We start from the raw sequence: 9,493 nt of genomic DNA, 5'->3' as shown, positions 1-9,493 counted from the left end.
CAGAAAGCAAGAGGCCCCTTAGCTACAGAGGGGACTGTACTACAGGGAAAGATAATCAAGACATTACCCACCAACACATTGTGGAGGCTCCGTCCATTCTCCATGTTCACAGCGCATTTCGTCTGAGCCCCGGAGCTCAAAATTCCGTTCACATTCTATGTGAACTACTTCTTCATGATGATGATAATGAGTGTGAATTTTGGAATTAACAGGCATAGGTGGAGGGGGACATCCATTTCTTCTTTCTTACAGAAAAATAGCAGCCTATTTAGTCATACAATTGCAAACTATAATGAAGATTCAGCAAGAATATACATGATCTGGAACCATAGAATATGTGGTACACAGAGCGTAGGACTGCCCCCACTCTGTGTCCACCTCTCTATGTCAGTAAGTGGGAATAATGGCTAGTTTTTACACACACACACACACACACACACACACACACACACACACACACACACACAAAATGATGGATCCATGTGTAATCAATTCTGTAGCATACATTTGTAAAGGTATTCTTGCTGTCAGACCCTCCACTGGTTTTGAAGAAGCCAGGCATCACACTGGAAGCTTTCAAAGAGAGAAGGTAACAACACTCGATAGGAAAGGTACTCATTACCTCACTCATGTAACTGTAACCCCTCTGTACAGTATCTTTACAATAAAAGACATTTTTAAAAAGGGAGAAAACCACTACAGGAAGGGGAAGTTTGTATATGTGTGTATATGTGCCCTGTGTGAGTAATAATGATCAAGACATATTGTATTCATAAACTGTCTTGTTAAATGGCAACTCCTTTGTACAGCTACCTATTGATAATAGAAACCAAAGTAAAAATGAAAAGGACTCATATTGCATTTGAATTGCATCAAATATGTTTGCATAGTCATCCTATGTAAGTGAACGTGCTGGCTCAACATTGGCCGTTGGCTCAACCCCAATTAACAGATTAGCAGTTGAAGCCAAGACATTACTTAGTCCAGCCAAGGTGGTTAATGGTCTACAGGCAGCACCATGTTACCTTTTCTAATGCAGAAGGGGTACTTCAGCTCCCCCCTGTGGCACTTCACAGAAAGTTCAGACAAGTGGGTGGATGAAGACAGCTCATAGCCCTCCTTACACATGAACTCTACCCAATCTCCATGGAAGACTTTCCCTTCATTTTTAAACTTGATCTCAATGTGGTTCTTGGTCATGTCGTCTTCATTCAGGATGCACGGCTCTGAAAAAAAAAAACAAATGATTTCTATGCTATGAAACACGATGGGAATAGGGACAGACATCACAGTGGCCATTCAGCACATTCCCCGCTCACCTATGCAAACAGGGGGAGATGACCATACTCCTTTTTCACAATAGGACATTTTGGACCCGTTCAGTCGATGATGCTCATTGCACCTGTACTCCACTGATGACCCAGGTGTGTAACTTGCCAGCACTCCACCAACAATAGACCCATTTGTGATATTAGGTGGAGGCCCACAGTTATCAATTTGTTCTAAGGAAAGAGGGGGATTTAAAATTAATGTGAATTTATACCAATATCATGATGTAATCCACTCACCTAAATTACCTTACCTCAGTATCGGTAATATCTAATTTAGGACAATTGATTTCTAAATTCATAGGCATTCTAAAATTACTTTTATGCTAAATGAAAAAAAAATGTTCAACTCAAATAGTTAAGAAAAATGATTCTTTTTTTATCCCTTTTCTTATTTGTGCAGGAAATGTGGTACAGATTTTAAAATATTAGCACAGGGAGGGAAGTGATGTTCTACAGCTAAAAGGCCTGAATCCAGTCCCCTACTGTTTCTGGGTTTGGCTCCTATTATTTCCTTCCTTCTCTCTGTTTTCATCTCAGTTCTCAATCAACCCATGGATGAAGTGGCCACTGTGTCTCTTTAGAACCTTTCTCTTCCTCTATTATTCAGTATTTTCTTGGATTTTGCCATATGTTCAATATCTGATCCAGAAATGGGATCAGGCAGGCTGGGTAGCACCCAAGGGTGATGGTTCAACCTGATGATAACCTCAAATCAAACAGAAGAGCAGGGATGGGCTCAGAAGGACATGAGATTCACCATGGCCAGACACATACTGTCTGCTGCAATGCTCCAAGGTCATGAAGAGAGTGCTGTGCATTCATGGTGTAGGTCAGGAAGAGGTGGAGGAAGACAGCCATGGAGTGCCCTTTTCTTGGTCTCAAAAGAAGCATTCTTACTCTGGTGAGTCTTCAATGCTCAGAGGCCTTAGCGTTCACACAGGTCATGTGACATCACGAATCTATTTTAAGCCTCTGTTGGGTTCCCACATTGTTGACCCTGACTTTACTTCTAGATTGTCCCAACGACACAAATGAGTAGCACAATACATGGTAGTAGCAATGTACTTCTAGGTTATGAGCGATGGTCTGTGACTATGAGTATGTAGCTAAATAAGCAGAATGGAAAGTCATGCCCTACAGGTTTATCTGTCGATGGTAATGGTAACATACGCACTGACACAATCTGGGGGAGATGTCCACTGTCCATGATGACAATCTATCTCCTTTGGTCCTTGGAGTTGGTATCCCATATCACAGCGATACTCCACTTTATCCCCATGGGAATAAGCCCTGGAATTTTGGATTGGTGCGCCATTCTGGATGCTGGGTGGTTGCTCACAGGTTATCCTTGCTTTTTCTGGAAAGACAAAAACCAAGAGGCCCCCTTAGCTACAGAGCAGACTGTAATGTATGGAAAGCCAACTCAAGACATTACCAACCAATACATTGTGGAGGCTCTGTCCATTCTCCATGTTCACAGCGTATTTCTCTTGATCCCCGGATCTCAAAATTCCGTTCACATTCTATGTGAACTATTTCTCCATGATCATGAGTTGTGGAATGAGTTTGAATTTTGGAATTAACAGGCATAGGTGGAGAGGTACATCCATTTCTTCTTTCTTACAGAAAAATAGCATCCTATTTAGTCATACAATTACAAACTATAATGAAGATTCAGCAAGAATGTACATAGTCCTATACCATAGAAAATGTGGCACACAGAGTTTAGGATTGCCCCCACCGCACCTCCACCTCTTTATGTCAACGAGTGGGAACAATGGCTTGCTTTTACACACACACACACACAATACACAATGGATCAGTGTGTGATTATAAAAACAAGATTTTGCAGCATACATTTTTAATGGTATTCCTGCTATTAGATTCTTTCACCACTGGTTTTGAAGAAGCCAGACTTCCTGTTAGGAGTTTCCAAAGGGAGAAAACCACAATGGGAGGAGGAGGTATGTGTATGTGTGTGTCAGTGTCATGTGAGTGATATTGATCAGCAAATACTGTATTCATAAACTGCCTTGTTAAATGGCAACTCCTTTGTACAGCTACTTGCTGGGACCCCATCTTAATGTTAGGACCCAATGAGCCTACATGACTCCACCCTGGTTAAACATCCATCTTGTTGTTTACAAGTTTAGGAAAAATGTGGATTGCAAGTCTCTGATAACAGACCCTAGAGGCCAGGTGGACAAGTCCAATCAGTAACAGCACATATATAACATCCTCCCCCCGCACCAAGGAATGCAATCCCCAATTCCCACACACACACACACACACCAAACCTGCATGCCAAAACTGACCAAAGTGGTAGGCTAGTTTAAACAACTGCTTAGGAATAAGTTGTAACCTCATTGGTCACCTGCATGTGACCCAACATAACTGCAATTTTATGTGAGTGTTGTAATGCTATTGGCCACCTGCGTGTGGCCAGCCTAACTGCATGGCCTATTCCCTATAAAAATTAGCCCGTGCAGTTGAGTTGGGTTCCCTCTCTGCCAAGGTGGCCTGACTGGTCAGTCCATTTCTAGATGCTCGGCATGAAATATAACTTTGCCTGACTTTTGCTTTGTTTCAGTCTCATTCCTTTAATCATGGACCCCAATATTGGGGGACCACCCCAATATCTTGGGGGCTCATCCGGGATCAAACAATGAGGACTGAGCCAGCATCTGAATTTCTGAGAAAAAACTCCAGAGGTAAGAGAGGGTTTGAGTTCCCTGTATTTCTGGGTTTGTGGAGCTCCGGGAGGAGCCCACCGGGGAGAAACTGGATGCAGTATTGCTCCCCAGGGCTGGAGTGGATGAAGAGACATCCCATCCCTCCATCTGTAGATCACCAGGAAGGGGCTCGAGTCCCCCTAGGCAGTCAGGGGACCAAGGGGGTTCAAGTCCCCCAAGGCACAGCAGGTTACATTTCTGAGTTGGGATTACATCTTGGTTGTTCTTGGGCTTAATTTTCTACCGAGGAGAAGGAGCCGCTGGGTCTGTCTTTGTCTTGTCTTTATGGTGTCTGCTATATTGTTTGTCATGTTTGAGGAAATGGGGCAGAAAGGTAGTAAGGAATCTGTGACAGCCCTAGACCTTGTCCTTCATTTTAAAGACCTCCAGAAAAAAACTGCTAGTTCTGCTTTTGTAATTTGCTTCTTTGTCAATTATGAAACTGCCACTGACCACCTGCAAGTGGCCTCAGCAAGATCTTAGCCTCAGGCTTTGGCCCAGGGGTTCTGAGCATGGGGGAGAACCTGCCAGTCTGAGGGGACAGCTGCTAGGGACTTAATTCCCTTGCCCCATGATGACTGGGAATTCTCCTCCACCTTGGAAGGCCCCTGGGTCAATATTTGCAGGAATCTAAAAGAAAAATCCTCTGGAGGTGAGTAGAGGGGTTCAAGTCCCCTGATAAAATGAATTTGAGTCCCACTTGTATATGATGGTGAGATGTCGCCCCATTCACTGAGACATGATTTTGTCTTTGTGGCCACTTGTCTGTCTTGTTTACTTTGATGTGTTTTCTGTTCTATGTTTTCTGAGGTAGGGAAGTTCTGGGTGAGAGCAGCAGGCTCACTCAGCAGACTCTGGATTCAGCTTGCTGAGTGAGAGCAGTTCTGGTAGGGATGAGCAGGGGGGCCCATTAGTCACCAACTCAGCCTTCAGTTGTTGCCTTGTCTTGTTCTGTTTTAGAACTGGTACCAGTATTAAATGTGGATCCTTGATTTTTGTGTTTATTTGTGTTTTTATTATTTATTTGAACATCTCTGGGGGAATAAAAGTTCCAGCCTACACTAGGTCTGGTCACAGATCTGCTCTGTCCCCCTCCCTGTGGGGCATGGAAGGTTTCTGGACTAGTTTGGTCTTCTTCAAGCCTCAGGCTGCATTTTCTCCTTGTGAAGGCTGCCAAAGGGGAGGGTGTAGAAGGCTGTGTGCCTGGTTTGGACTTTTCAGTTGGTCCTGACAATGTAACACTTTGTAAAGTGCTCTTGTCTAAAACTGGGTAAAATCAGACCAGTTTACTTTCAGGTGACCACACACACACACACACACACACACACACACACACACACACACACACACAGAGTCTTCCTCTATTGAAGGTATTCAAAAAGGCCAATTGGTAAAATACCTGGCTAAACAAGCAAGCCCTGGGGGGGGAAAAATACGGCCTAGAAAAAGTGCTTTGTTAAAGTCTTGCCTTAAATTTTTGTCACCTGCAAGAGTAAGATTGGAAAAAAAAAGCTCTTGCCACTAAATTTTAGAAAACGTACATACAACTGATTTTCATTTTTGTGCGCTTTAAGATCTGTGTGTGTGAACATGTTCAGATAAAAATTGTCAGCATGCTGTAACAATTAGGTAAGTTTAAGTTTAAAATTCAAAAGGTTATGAGGTTTGGACATTACCAAAAATTTTTAAAGAAGTTTTACATTGTTTTAAACAGCTTTTTAATGATTCTTTAACTTGAAAATTAGAAAATCTGGTATTTTAAAAGCTGGTATTTTAGAATGCATAAGGCTGTTTACACTGTAATCAAGTTATCTGGCTTAACAAAAAGTATTGGCTGTTTGGGATTTAGTTCCCTTGGCTAAAATTTAGGGATAAGTACTAGAAATTTAAATGTGAAGGTTTGTTTAACACTGTCAAAGACTTGTTCTGTCTGTCTAAAACAGTGTATTTCATTCAAGGACCAAGGGAAAAGAAAAGGGAAAAAGTTAGAGTCCAACAGAAGACCTATGTTTAGGGGTGAAGGGTGAACCCACAGAAGTGCAGCTCAGCCGGTCATGCATGGTGGGACAGGCCCTGGGGGGAGTCCACGCAGGGTGGAAGAGGGCAAGCTGGCACAAAGGCAGCTCATCAAACCCTGAAGAGTTGGATTGGGTGTGTGCCCATTCCAAAGGAGGGGCCAAGTGGCCCATCTTTGTCCTGTCCCTTTTCCTTGCAGATAGACACTGGAAAAAAGATGGTAAAAATGAGCGATGTAATGATCTGATTGGTATTGCTAAAACTGCCCCTTGAATATATTAAAATTAAAAAGGCCTTTAAAAATGGGTTTAAAAGTTTATTTGTATAATGTGATTTGCTCACAATGACATTCTGCAATTGGATGTTTCTTTTTTAAAGGCATAAAGGTTAAGTCTAGCTCTTGATACAGTGATGGTGATTGTAATTCTTGCATTAAGGAAAAATTGTCATTTGAGTTCAAAAGTTTTTAATGTGTATCTGTTTTAACACAAGCAGCCAAGAGGCAATGAGTGACATCTAGCCTCAAGATTTCAAGGGATTTTTCAAAATGCAACTGAAAACTAAAGTATAAAATATTAAAACAGATTAATAAGAGGTTTTCAAAAATTAGGAATGGATTTCTGTATATAAAGTTTAAAAGAAAAATTGTTCTTAACATTTGCCTCAAAATGCAAAAAGGAAAACTTAGGATTACCAAAATAATTGCTTAATTGCTATTTCAGTTTGCTCATATAGGTTTTTTGTACCAGTTCCCAGCAGGCTCACAAAAAGGAGTGAGGTTTCTTGCAAGTTTGTCAGATGTAACTTTGGCTCTTAATAAGTTACAGGGAAAAGCATGCATAAAAGCTACTTCCATGTTGACCACCTTGTTGCTTTTAATTGGAGTAAAGTGGCCTTTTATAAGACTCATTGATCTGCAAACTGGTTCGAAGCCAGCCCAGGCAGAAAAAGGTCCCTGTGAGACTGTCACCTCTAATCAGCCAGCAGAGTGCTGAAAGAGCAAGCAGTTGCTTTGGGACTCAAAGTGGCAGAGTGCTACTTTTGAGCTGGAAAGCTGAGGCACAGCACTCAAGCCCTGAGTTCAAGTCGTCACCAACTAAGGGAAATGCCAATGAGGCATTTATCCCAGTGTGGAGAAGACACTCCTGGGACAAGAGCAATGGAGGAGCATCCAGAGGCAGTAAGCCACTGCTTGGATGGCAGAAATAATGTAAGATCCGGGAGTCATTTGTGCGTGGCCCTTCAAAAATTGGTCAGAGCCAGGAGGTCATGGGAAGATAAAAGTTTGTAAGCATGCCTAATGTCCATGACTATCTACCTTGTAAGGGGCAGGAACTTGCCAGTCCTCTGTGATAGTAGTAGAAAGCTAAAGTTACAAAATGTGGGGGATAGTTTAAATCCCAACCTCTGTATGTTCCCAAAGCCCTAATAGGCAGTAACTTTTTTTTTTTGAGGGGGGGTCCAGTCGTGGGGTCCGAACTCTGGGCCTGGGTGTTGTCCCTCAGCTCTTCAGCTCAAGGCTAGCATGCTACCACTTGAGCCATAGCACCACTTCTGGCATTTTTTATTATCTGCTTAATTGGTGCTGAGGAATTGAACCCAGGGCCTCATGCATGCAAGGCAAATGCTCTACCACTGAGCTATCTTCCCAGTCCTGGCAGTAACTTTTGAGCTGACACCAGCTACATAAAATTCATCTGTTCAGGAAAAAAAGTTTGTAAACCTGAGAGTGTGTCCCTATAGATATCTGCCTGAAGGCTTGCATTGGTAACTTAGGCATTATTAGGGTCACTAGAGATCACATTCCTAAGCCATCCAGAAAGATGTTTTCGCAAACTAGAGTGCTAAACAAGCTACATGCTGTAGCTGGAGAAAAGTTCTGTGCATTTGTCAAAAGTTAAAATATTGTTCTTAATGACATCTAACCCTGGTAACCTCTATGTAAAATAGGCTAAGGTTATGGGTTCCCAGCTAGGTAGGATCAATGTCCCTGAAGTCAGCTTGAAGAAGTTACAGAAGATGGGCTTTCACCCATCAACCCCCTTTTAAGATCAAGAGTCCAGAGTCCACTTTGGAAAAATGAGGTAAAATAGATAAAATATTTTTTAAAAGGCGTAAGAATAGTGTTAACAGGTATGCAAGAATGGAGACTATCTGTCGGAGATGGTTTCAAGACCAAGCCTTCTGTGCCTGTTTACAAAAAATATCTGGTTAGTAAAAAAAAAAAAAAAAATGTTGTCATCTTGGTAAATTGTCCTGGGTGTAAACAGTCTTAAAAACCATGGTTTCCCGTATTTGCAATAACTAGTATATGTCTGAGTCAAGCAGATAAGTTGATGTTAGGGGAATGAATCCCAAGATAAGTATTCAAATTTTTTGTTTTTTTTTCCTTTCACGCAATTGTTTCTAAGATGATTTCTATTTGTTTCTAAGATGATTTCTATGTTGCTTTGTATGTCCCTCCCACACCGTATAACCCATGCTTTCACTATATTTGATGTTGGTATAATTTGTGAAAGGGAAGGGAAAAAACAAATCGTTTAACTAGGGATACAGGTGGACCCATTGCAACAATGAGAATACAAGTCGTTATGTCGAGAAATGAACTTTACAACTTTGGTGGGGGGAGGATTGGGTGGGGGGGCGGGGGGAGTATGGGAAGGATGGGAAGGGGAAACAAAGAGGAGGAAACAATGCTTGATAAGAAATGTACTCATTATCTTGCCCATGTAATTGTAACTCCTCTGCATGGTATTCTCACAATTTAAAAAAAAAATTAAAATAAAAAAAAAAAAACCAATGGGGCCACAGCCTGCCAAGCTTATGTAACCAGTCTGTGTAGGAATTTGCAGCCCAGCATGAGGTGTGACAGACCCTTGGAGCCACTGAGAGACCCTGCTGCTGCTACTGGACACGCTAATGGGTAAAGTTCAATGACAGTCTGACAGTTATCTGGAGGAAATAGACATTGTCACCCAGACCACCTCTACCGTGGAAAAAGTAGACTCAACTTCTGCCTGATTCCATCACCTGAGACTGCTTCCCAGTGGAAAACTGCTTTGAGTCTGCTAAAAATTGGGCAGTTTTAAATTCAAGCCATAAAGAAACTCAGGAAAAGAAAAGGATAGTAAAGAAAGCCTTGGGAAAGGAATTGGGGAAAAAATGATCTCTGGATAAGAAAGGATTTGAAAAGGAAAAGATTGTCTTATCAGACTGAAAAAGGGAAGAAGATAAACCCCAGAAAGTTTAAGTATGTAGCAAATGGTACACATATGTCTTAAAATTGGAGCAGTAAAAATGCTGGTCCTTCGGACTCAATGTACAAGAGGATATACAATTGGCAGAAGAATCAAGGAATTGACTCATTTTCAAAGACAAGGGGGGGATGTTGGGACCCCATCTTAATGTCAGGAC

This window comes from Dipodomys spectabilis, unplaced genomic scaffold, assembly GCF_019054845.1.
Source record: "Dipodomys spectabilis isolate Male_0828 unplaced genomic scaffold, ASM1905484v1 ptg000288l, whole genome shotgun sequence".
NCBI lineage: Eukaryota > Metazoa > Chordata > Mammalia > Rodentia > Heteromyidae > Dipodomys > Dipodomys spectabilis.
The sequence above is the reverse complement of the archived record's forward strand: the minus strand, read 5'-3'. Positions refer to the sequence as shown.